This window comes from Podarcis erhardii (genome assembly GCF_964252035.2).
Source record: "Podarcis erhardii genome assembly, chromosome: 16".
Taxonomy (NCBI): Eukaryota; Metazoa; Chordata; class Lepidosauria; order Squamata; family Lacertidae; genus Podarcis; species Podarcis erhardii.
This window is the reverse complement of record NC_138514.1, coordinates 38,875,070-38,886,355: the sequence shown is the minus strand read 5'-3', so window position 1 is coordinate 38,886,355 and position 11,286 is coordinate 38,875,070. Positions and strand designations below refer to the sequence as shown.

Here is an 11,286-nt window from a genome sequence, read left to right as displayed (position 1 = left end):
CAACCAGAAGTACCGCGTCAGACGCCGCGCCTGCCCCCGCCGTGGGTCCCCACTGGCCGGGGAGCGCGGTTGGGTCGTCTGCGGTTCTCCAGAGGGTCCTGAAAACCCTGTCGCCAGAAATCTCCGCGCGCATGCCATCCTTGCCCGGCGTGGGCGGACGGCGTCTCGGGCACCGGTATCGGCGCCGCGATAGGCCGGCGTTTCGGAAGTCCCTGGCGGCCAGATGCGGCAGATTCACTCCAGCAAGAGGCTCCGCGGCTCCCCGGTTGTGCCGGTCTACCCACGGGGGGCTGTGGTAGACCGTTCCCTACGCCCTGCCTCTGCTTCTTGGCGAGGTGCGGGCGGGCGGATGTGCGGGCGGAGGGTTCGAAGGACGGAGAAGGGCAGGCTTCGGGGGGCGTCCGTGTGGGTCCAGCCCCTGCAGGTCTAGGAGCGAGGTTGCCTGTTGCCCCGGTCTACCGGCTGGCAACCGGGGGTGGGTGGACGGCCTTCTCGGTGGAAGGAGCGGAAGTGCTGGCCGTTTTCCTGGATGGTGGCTGGGTCTAGCTCCTCGGCGGATGTGTTTGATAGCCAAGTGACTGGTCCTTGAAGGACCCCTTCAGAGAACGTAGGGTCTCCCGGTCTACTCACCCGGCCCTTGGCTCCCCTCCACTCTGGAGGCTGGTTCTTGACGGTCTACTGAGGAAGGAAGACGTTGCCCGGTCGTCCATCGGCTCCCCTCCGGTCTACCTGCCGGGTAAGCTGGGGCTTGCCGGTCCTCAGAGATCGTGGAGCTTCCCGATCTACCCACCGGAGAGCGCGGCTCTGCCGGGCTACCTGGCGCACGGCGCGCAACCGCTGGCCGGTCTACTGGGCGCCAAACATCGGTGAGTCAGGTCTCCCGGCTGGAGGAGCTGGCGGGGTTGCCCAGTCTCCCGGCCCCCGGCTACGCTCCGGTCTACCAGCCGGGAAGGCTGGGGTTTACCGGGCTTCCTTATTGTGGGGCTTCCCGGTCTTCCCACTGGATAGCGTGGTTTTGCCGGACTACCTGGAATACGGCACGGCACCTCTCGACAGTCTACTCGGTGCCAGACCTCGGGAAGCCCGGTCTACCAGCCGTATCAAGCTCGCGGGCAGGCGAACCCCGCTCCACCCAAGCACCCGGTTCATGTTCTTCCGTCCGTCCTTCCATCCTCCGGTCCCGCGAGTGAGGCCCCTGGACGGGAAGGGTGTACCTGTTCGTCGCTGGTGCGGCTGGGTGGGAGTAGACCGGCAGGCGCTGGTTCCTTAAGCATCACAACCATGTCTACTTTCCGGCAAGTAGACCGGGTAGGAACCTGGCGCAGTGGAGCAGAAAGGGAGGGTGGTTGTCCCCTGCTTGCATGCTTGCTTCCAGGTAGACCGTGTAGAAACCTGGCCCTTTGTTGAGGAATGCCAGGCGACAGGTAAGTAGGTGGGCATGCAGCGTGGCCGTCCCATGCCTGCCTTCTTCCAGGTAGACTGGGCAGATACCTGGCCCTTGGTTTAGTACTGCCAGGCATGTTGGCAGGAAGGCAGGGGGGCTATGACCTACTTCCTTTCTGGCTTGCCTGCCTGCCTACCTGCCTGCCTCCCCCCTTGGTTTAGGAGCGCCGGGGAGCAGGGAGGGAGTCAGGGCGTTCGTCCCCTGCCTGCCTGCCTGATACCAGGTAGACCGGGCAGGCACCCCTCCCTCGCTTTATGAGTGCCCCCGTGTGGCCGACGAAAGGCAGGGCGGCTGTTCCTTGCCTGCCTTCTCCCAGGTAGACCGGGTACTCGCCGGTTCCTTGCTTTAGGAACGCCCTCGTGTGGTCAGCATGGTAAGAGCAGGGGATCTGTTTTTTTCCTCCTCCTCCTCCTTCTCCTTCTCCTCCTCCTCCTCCTCCTCCTCCTCCTCCTCCTCCTCCTCCTCCTCCTCCTCCTTCTTCTTCTTCTTCTTCTTCTTCTTCTTCTTCTTCTTCTTCGTATCCCTATTGTCATGATCGTCCGTGCGTGCGTTTCTACCCAGTCTACCTGGAGGAAGGCATGCAGGGTACGGCCACGCTCCCTGCCTGCCTGCCAGCCTACCGGCTTCGTGTCTGCAGTTGCTGGGTGACCTTGGGCTACTCACACTTCTCGGAAATCTCTCGGCCCCACTCACCTCACAGAGTGTTTGTTGTGGGGGAGGAAGGGAAATCTCATACATGGATTTGATATCCTGCTTTATCACTACCGAAGGTGTCTCAAAGCAGCTAACATTCTCCTTTCCCTTCCTCCCCCAAAACAAACACTCTGTGAGGTGAGTGGGGCCGAGAGACTTCAGAGAAGTGTGACTAGCCCAAGGTCACCCAGCAACTGCAGACACGAAGCCGGTTCAGCACATTAGGAGTCTACCACTCTTAACCACTACACCACACTGGCTATTGTGTGCCTGCCTGCCTGCCTGCCTGCCTGCCTGCCTGCCTGCCTGCCTGCCTGGTGCTGCCCTCTCTGCCGAGGTGCCTCTTCTCCTGCACACCCAAGAATCCACCCCCGCCCTCCCCATTGTACTTGCGGGTGGGGGAGAGAGAGAGAGACTCAAAATACGGTAGATCACGGAGAGAGAGGGAGGCGGGTGGGCAGGCAGGCAGCCGCAAACACACACACGCACGCATCGCCCATTTCGAACGCACGCACGAACGCAAGCATGCACGATCATAACAACATACGAAGAAGAAGAAGAAGAAGAAGAAGAAGAAGAAGAAGAAGAAGAAGAAGAAGAGGAGGAGGAGGAGGAGGAGGAGGAGGAGGAGGAGGAGGAGGAGGAGGAGGAGGAGAACGGCTGCCCTGCCCTTACCATGCTGGCCACACGAGGGCGCTCCTAAAGCAAGGAACTGGCGCTTACCCAGTCTACCTGGGAGAAGGCAGGCAAGGAACGGCCACCCTGACTCCCTCCCTGCTCCCCGGCGCGCCTAAACCCAGAGACGGGCGCCTACCCGGTCCACCGGGGGGGGGAGGGGGGCAGACAGGCAGGCAGGCAGGCAGGCAGGGGACGGCAGACAGCCGCGCGGGCACGGAACTCTGACCGACCGCCACCCCGGCCGCTGCCGTTCACCCCTCGCTGGTAATTTAATAGGTCCATACACAACACAAAACACTGTTGCTGTAGGTAGGTTTTATTTTGTTTCTTTTTTATCTTATATTTTGGAAATGTAAATCTGGGGGGTTTTCCCCCTTTTAATTTTGTGGGGGTCCCCAAGAGAGTAGGGCCCTAAGCTATAGCTTGTTTAGCTTATACGTAAATCCGGCACTGCGACACAGGACTGGCATTCACCTTTTCATAAGAGAAACCCATCTGGCAAGTTTCGTCACAGATGTTGGATGCGGACCTTCAGAGGAGAGGCTTGGCTACAAGTTCCTGATGTTGCAAAAATGGACTTTGATGGAGGCTGAGGCTTTCCCCATCCGTTTTGTCTCCTTTTACACCAAATGCGCGTTTGCTTCCTCTTCCTCCAGAGTAAGAGAGGTTTCTCTCAACTGAGGACAACAAAGACGAGGAACACGATGGCACGTGGAACTGTTTTCCTGGGGGCTCCAAATGCACCTCGGATTCGTTTTTAATTTGCCCACTTTTGCTTTAATGAAGGTGAAGTGCTTGCTGCAAAGTGCTTTCAGAGCCATCTGCTGCAAAGTAGCAAGCCGGAATAATTCCCTGTGATCCTTTCACTCTTCCCTCCCCGCCCCTCCGCGCCCCCCCCCCCCAGTGTATGGCAACGAAATTCCATATCGCCCTCTGCTGGCCAGTTCAAGAAGGCTTCAAAGCTCATCCCCCAATAAGGGACTTTCTGAGATCAGAATGCGTCGAAATTAAGATAAGGGGGGGGGAGGCACTAAAATGCAGCTTTCCAAAGATATTAAAGGAGCCCAAACACGTTTTTCATTCATTCAATAAGTGTTTCCCGCACGATCCAGAGACTCGAAGAATTGCTTTCGTTTCATGCTGCATTTGTTGTTTCTCAGCGGCCAAGCAGAGGTCTCTGTTGCTGCTGGCGAAAGGCAGTTCCCCAATCTTCTCTCCACCCCCAGCTAATGTGCCTGCTGCTATGTACGGAGTGGTACGTGGGGAAGGCTGTGAGAATGGGAACTCTTTGACTCTGTCGGAGCCCCTTCACCTCCTCCTTCCTCTTGGTGGTGGAGAGAAGAAGAAAACAGTGATATACTCTCCCCAATTACAGACTTCTATAGGACTGATTTGGAGTGAAAATAAGAGAGAAGGAAAGTAAGAAAGAAGACAGAATATAAGTCCCTTTCTTGTCAAAGTGCTGGGGGCTGTGTTTCGCCTCTTCTCCTTGCGATTACAAAGTGCAGTTTGCAGGCTGCCTTATGGACTGTGGCGAGTGGACTCTGTGACTCTGTCGGACCCCTTCACCTCCTCCTTCCTATCTGATTTTACTAGTATTCAGTATTATTGAATATTGCTTTATTTGGTATGTTGTTTATTTAAAAGTTATGTTTTTATTCTGACTTTTTTTAGTATTGGATCACATTGTTATTCGGGGTGTGATCTTTGTCAGGGAGGGCCCATACCAGGTTGTGAATGGCAGCATCTCCAGGTAGAGCTGGGAACATGCCTGGTCTGGAATCCGGGGGGGTTGCTGCCAGCCAGTGTAGACAATACAGCTTCCTAGGCAACTTCAGAGACATCACCTTGCCAACAAAGGTCCGTATAGTTGAAGCTGTGGTTTTCCCAGGAGTGATGTATGGAAGTGAGAGCTGGACCATAAAGAAGGCTGATCGCTGAAGAATTGATGCTTTTGAATTATGGTACTGGAGGAGACTCTGGAGAGTCCCATGGACTGCAAGAAGATCAAACCTCTCCATTCTTAAGGAAATCAGCCCTGAGTGCTCGCTGGAAGGACAGATCCTGAAGCTGAGGCTCCGTCGAAATTAAGATATGGGGGGGGGGGAGGCACCAAAATTCAGCTTTCCCAAACACGTTTTTCATTCATGCAATAAGTGTTTCCCGCACGATCCAGAGACTCGAAGAATTGCTTTCGTTTCATGCTGCATTTGTTGTTTCTCAGCGGCCAAGCAGAGGTCTCTGTTGCTGCTGGCGAAAGGCAGTTCCCCAATCTTCTCTCCACCCCCAGCTAATGTGCCTGCTGCTATGTACGGAGTGGTACGTGGGGAAGACTGTGAGAATGTTATCAGACTCTACTGAATAGGCCTTGTTGCGGTCGGTGGCGAGCAACGCGCAACTGCCCCAGTGATCCGACTGACTGGTGCGATCCTGATGCTCTAACCTCGAAGGCTGATGGTGATGTTAAGGCTGGAAGGAAAAGGTTAACACTGGGCACACACCTACTGAACCACCTTATATCCCTCCCTCCCTGTCTTCTGTGGAGGGATTTCAGATCATAATTCCTTCTGGTGGTGGTTCAAATGCGAGTCTTTGCCCCAGGGCCTTACAGAGCCAGGCAGAGGCCCGGGCAAGGTATGCTGAAAAATAATTTTATTTCAAGGCTTGAGCCATATCTGCATATAAAGACAAAATGGAAAATATAGATCAATATTTGGAATCGGCGCCTCGGCCAAGTGGCCCATATGCCCCCCCCCCTGTCTGGGCCTGCTTCGCCCCCAGTGTGAAGCAAAGAACTTGCAAGCGTTTTGAAGTCCTGCTCGAACGGATGCTGCCAGTCGGTCTAATGCGCCCCTTTATTCCCCGGAGTTGGTGGTGGGCGCATGTATCCCCCCCCCCATTCCAGGATCCCATCTGTTCCCACTTTCAGAGGAGCCATCAGAAATAAAGACCTTCCTTACTAGAAGCCGAGGGCTCCCTGGGGTCCCGTAATGTTCTCAGCAGCCCTTCGAGGTCTCCCCGCTTTGCTGTGTCTTGACAAATCCCGACAAGGGTGGAGGCGAGCGGGCAGGTGGGCAGGAAGCTGAGCTGAAGTCAGGAATGAGATGAAGAAGGACGTGGGGGGGCATTAACCCGAGGTTTAATCCGCTTGCCCTCTCTCCCCTCCCCAGCCACTCCAGAAGACGGTTCTGGGGCTCCAGTGAGTATGGAAAGCAAAATGCAACCCTCCAATCTGGAAGTCCCGTCCTTCCCTTCATGCGAAACCGGCGCTGTTACAGGTGCCTGCAATACTCGCTGGAACTCCCTCCAAGCACTCTAAAAACCAGCGGCGAACAAAAAACATACCAGCAAGCTGAATATCTGGGCAGGCTCGTCTAAACAAAATGTTTTCAGCAGGCGCTTTCACTGCGCTCCTTTCGGCACCTGCTGCTATTCAGATTGCTGGGGTGTTTATTGTTCGTCGCTGGCTTTTAGTTTTTAAAAAATCTTTTTTACTAATAATCTTACGGCTTTATCTTTCTACAAACTGCTTTGAGGTTTTCTACAGTCAAGCGGGGTATACACGTACAGTAATTGAATAAATAAAATTAACAAAGCTCCACAGAGTGGCGTCTCCTTTTATTTGTGGAATGGAAATTTACTCTGCACGTGCTTAGGGACACTTTCATCAAGGTGGTGGGAGAGGCGGTCTGCAGAGTAGGAGCCAATTCCTGGGACGGAGGTTCGTTCGCCCCCCAGTAAAATATTTGCGGGGGCCGCCCACCCAAAAAAGTTGAGGGTCATTCATTGCTGTTCAAATGGTGCGAGCGCGCCATGTCTTGTGCTCTATTAGGCGGGGTGGGACTTACCTGTCCCCATGAGTGCCCTGCCTGCCTGCCTGCCTCCCCGCCCCCCAGGTAGACCGGCTAGGCACCCCTCCCTCTCTTTAGGAGCGCCCCCGTGTGGCCGCCGCAGGGCAGGGCGGCCGTTCCTTGCCTGCCTTCTCCCAGGTACAGATAGGTAGCCGTGTTGGTCTGCCGTAGTCAAAACAAAAAAAATTCCTTCCAGTAGCACCTTAAAGACCAACTAAGTTAGTTCTTGGTATGAGCTTTCGTGTGCATGCACACGAAACATCATACCAAGAACTAACTTAGTTGGTCTTTAAGGTGCTACTGGAAGGAATTTTTTTTTTCCTCCCAGGTAGACCGGGTACGCGCCGGTTCCTTGCTTTAGGAGGGCCCCCGTGTGGCCAGCATGGTAAGGGCAGGATTGCCGTTCTCCCCTTCTTCTTCTTCTGCGTCGTATCCCTATTGTTGTCATGCTCGTGCGGGCGGTCGAAATGGGGGAGATGTGTGTGTGTGTGTGTGTGTGTGTGTGTGTGTGTCTGTCTGCCTACCCGCCCGCCTCCCTCTCTCTCCGTGATCTATTTGGGGTCTGTCTCTCTCCCCCACCCGCAAGCACATGGGGGGAAGGGGTGGTTTCTTGGGTGTGCGTGTGTGCACGTTGGAGTGATATTTTGTGTCCATCTCTGTGTCCCTGTCTGTCTCCCTCGCACACAAGGACATGCTGTGTTTGAGTGTATGCTAGTGTGAGAGAGAAATTTTGTGCCCTTCTGTCTCCCTCCCCCGCAAACGATTGTGTTTGTATGTGTGTGTGAGAGAGAGGTTTTGTTTCTGCCTGCCTGCCTGCCTGCCCCCCTCCCCCTCCCTTCTTCCCCCCCCCCGCAAACAATCAAGTGTGTGTGAGAGCGCACGAGCACTTTTGTGCTTCTCTTTCTGTATCCCTGTGTCTCCGCATGCTCCCCCTGCCGCAAAGGAAGGCACGCACGCCAAGAGTTTTCTCCCTTGCCGTCCCTGCAAGGACGGACGCCTGCACGCCCGCACCCGTCTCCTCCATCGCCTACCTGCTGCTATGCTGCCAAACGGCGGGCTACAAAGTCACCGAGTTCTACGGCAGCTGTCGCCACGAACCCTACCCTTGGCGATGTCGTGGAGGTCCAACGACTGGATATAGCTGGAGGCGCCCCCGGAGGCGCGGGCCGGTAGACCGGGAAGCCTCCCGGTCTCTGAGGTAGACCGGCAAATCCCAGCCCCACCCACGGGTAGACCGGAGGGGAGCCAAGGGCAACGCTGCCAGCCCCTCCGGCGGGTAGACCGGGGTTCCCGAGGTCCGGCGCCGAGTAGACTGGCCAGCGGTTCCATGCTGTACGCCAGGTAGTTCGGCAGAGCCGCGCCTTCCCTCGGCAGGGCCGGGGTGACCTGGCAGGCCTTCGGAGGGGTAGCCCGGGAAGCCTTCCGTTCTCTGAGTTACACCGGCAAGACCCAGCCTCCCCGGCCAGCAGACCGTAGGAGAGCCCGGGAGCCCGGGACACCGGGCACCGCTTCCAGCCCCCTCCTTTGGGGGTAGGCCAGACCGGGGGGACCGTTGACGCAAGAAGCAGACTGGGCCTTCGGCCGGTAGACCGTGAGGTCCGCCGTTCTCTGAAGGGGGCCGGCAAATCTCAGCTTCCTTGGTGAGTAGACCACGGGACAGCAGTTCCAAGCACGCCGCGGGCTGGACCGGCGTCTCCCGGGCCCAAGGAGGAGCGACCGGGAAACCCTCTGTTCTCCGAGGGAAACCGCAAAACCCCAGCCTCCCCGGCCGGCAGACCATGGGGCAGCGATCGCAGCCCCGCCGCCGGGAAGACCGGGGCCCTCGCGAGTAGACCGTGGGTCCGCTGGCCTCCGGCGGGTAGACTGGAGAGGACCATCCACCCTCGCCGGAGGGACCGAGAAGCTTTCCATCCGTCCGTCCTCCCAAGTGGACCGGAAAGCCACAGCCGCCTCAGCCAGGCGGAGAACGGCCGCTGCTTGCAGCCCTGCCGTCAGCTTGACTGCCCGACTTCCACCCGCCGCCCGACTGACCGGCTGGAGGGACCGGGCAGCGGACAGACCTCCCAGCGGTAGACCAGGAAAGCCTTCCGTCCTCTGAAGGGGACCACCACGTCCCAGCTTGCCTAGTCAGTAGTACACCAGAGGAGAGCCGCCAACGGCCGCAAAAGGAACGGACCACGCTGCCGGCGCCTCCGGAGGGGAGCTACACTCAGCCTCCTAAGCTCCGCCGCCACCCCCCAAGAAAACGGCCAGTGCTTACGCTCCTTCTGCCGTGAAGACCGGCCAACCCACCCCCGCTTGCTGGCCGGTAGACCGGGGCCACCAGCAACCTCGGCCCCTGGACTAGCCAGGGGCTAGACCCACAGAGGGCAAAGCTTGCCCTTTGCAGGCCTTTGCATCCTCCGCCAGCCAGGCGCCGGGAACGGTCTACTGCCACCCCAGCGCCGTCCCACGTGAGAGGACCCATGCTGCTGGAGAAAAAGAATGGACCCCTAGACACTATATCGCTGATAAAGAGCAGGCTGCTTCTGGAAGAAAATGGGAGCATCAAACATCATGCTGGCTGAGTCAAAATAGATGTAACCATTAGGAGTTCAGCGGGACTCCTAAACAAAGGGACAGGCTCCTGCCTGGTCTACCTGGGGGAAGGCAGGCAGGCAGGCAGGCAGGCAGGCAGGGGACAACCATCATGCCTGCCTGCCTGCCGGCCTGCCTGCCGGCCTGCCGTTTGGCACTCCTAAACCAAGGGACAGGCTCCTGCCCGGTCTGCCTGGGGGAAGGGAAGACAGGCAGGCACTCCGGGTATCGGTGGCGCCCAGGGCATGGTGGAGGCTGGGCGCGCAGCGCCAACCCCCACCCCCCCCCCGTCCACACGCTGGGCACCGACCCGGGTAAATATACTTCATTTGAAGGGAGGGGAAGCATTCCTTAGCAGTTAGAGCACCCCTTTGACCTGGCGCCCCCCGACCTCCCCTCAGGCTGGTACATGAGCTCCTTGGAGCAGCGAGCCAAGCCGCCTGCCGCCCCTGCCCGACTCCACTCCACGACACCGAGTGCTGCGGCCTCAGGTTGTGAGCTCCGCGCCTGGTACAGCATGGCCGAGACAGGTAAGCTTGGGGCAACCGGGTTCGGAATCCAAAAAGCCCGGAGCCCCCTACTTGGCCTTTCCCCCGGGGTAGTGGAGGAAATGCCCCCTGGCCCGGTTCTCATAGTTCCGTATCAATATCACATAATACGTTTCTAAACTGCAGTACGTATCGTATCATATAATTTCTATTGATTGAATTCTAGACTACCGACCCGCCTGCTGGGGTTGGTGTAAAGAAATACCATCCTCATCATTCTTATCATGACATTTACTGGTGCCCTGCTTCCCGTCCCCTTTTGGGGACTGATAAAAACGAGAGCGACTGAGACCAGATGGCAATCCTCAATCCTCACAGAGTCAGACTAGATGACCCCCAGACCCTCACCCTTCCCCTGCAGGACTCAACGGGAGCTTCACATTGGAGCTGAGCCACGGCGAAGCTCCGCCTCGTCCTCTGGCGCCTGGCGCCCCCTGCTGGCCTCCACCAGAAGAGTCCCGTGCGCTTTCCAGGTGGGTCTTGGGCTCCTCGCTCTCGCCGGCCAGCTCCTTCTTGAGCATGTCAAGAGCGCTGTCTCCCCCTCTACAGGTGACCTTTTCCTCGGTGGTGAGCGTGGCGCTGGACGATGTGCAGTTCAGGAACTGTGGCCCCCAAAGTAAGGCTTTCTTTTCTGCCTCCCCCAAACCCAGCCAACCAGATAGACTGCCTCTGGGCTTGGAGGCTCCCCATTCACCGTCCCAACGTTTCCAGGTCCCTGGAGCTGCGCCCCAGACAAGTGCCCATGCCTACCAAGCAGCTGCGTGACCCCTGCCCGCCATTGTGATGGCACCAAGGACTGTGGCGAGGCGGCAACGATCGGGGGGGGGCAGTGAGCAGTCGGGGGGCATTCGAGGCCGGGGGGATGTGGGCACCACTGGAAGGGGGAGGGCAGAAAAGGCACCCCTGGGACCCACCCCCTGCCTTTCTCCCCCGGAGACCTTCCTCTCATGCTTCTTTGAGGAGGGCTGGTGCAGGTGGGCAGCGGATGCCAACCAGAACCTCTCCTGGGCAAGAAACTGCAGCTCCCAGGCGCCACCATCCCCAGCCCGCCCCACTCGCGACCAGACCACCTACACGCCAGAAGGTGGGTGCTGGTTGTCAATATGTAGAGGATGTCAGCAAGGCTGAACCTTTCCGTAAATAAACTATTTGAATCAAGTCTTACCAATTTGGGGCATGTGCAGAGTTCGGCACTGGGTGCTTTCTCTCTCCAGTTGGTAGACATGACAGCTGACAGCCTTCAGTTCTCCACTGGGTGGACTGAAGAGCTTTGTGATCTACCGGAAGGGGGTCAACAACCCAGTCTACCCAGAGCCAAAGGCTGCCTGGTATGATGTTCTGAACTGCAGATCCAAAGGAGGTCTTGTGGGAGTGGTTGGGTGCAGGCGTACCACAGATGGAAGTCAAACTCCAGAGTGATCAGTTCTAGTGCTTTATTAAAAGCTTTATTACAGCAAATCAGTCTGCCAGGCCTTCCACCCTTTACAATTGCAGG

The 11,286-nt window shown here is 57.5% G+C and overlaps 1 long non-coding RNA gene across 2 annotated transcripts; it reads left to right on the top strand.

Annotated features, from left to right (window-relative positions):
* The first annotated feature begins 9,554 nt into the window (after positions 1 to 9,554).
* LOC309331471 lies at positions 9,555 to 10,566 on the top strand. 2 transcript variants are annotated; one of them, XR_014151873.1, is made up of 3 exons: positions 9,555 to 9,773; positions 10,153 to 10,264; positions 10,341 to 10,566. It is a non-coding gene; the product is annotated as an uncharacterized lncRNA (long non-coding RNA). The 2 variants fall into 2 exon arrangements; XR_014151874.1 differs by having other exon boundaries at positions 9,958 to 10,264.
* Positions 10,567 to 11,286: the final 720 nt, after the last annotated feature.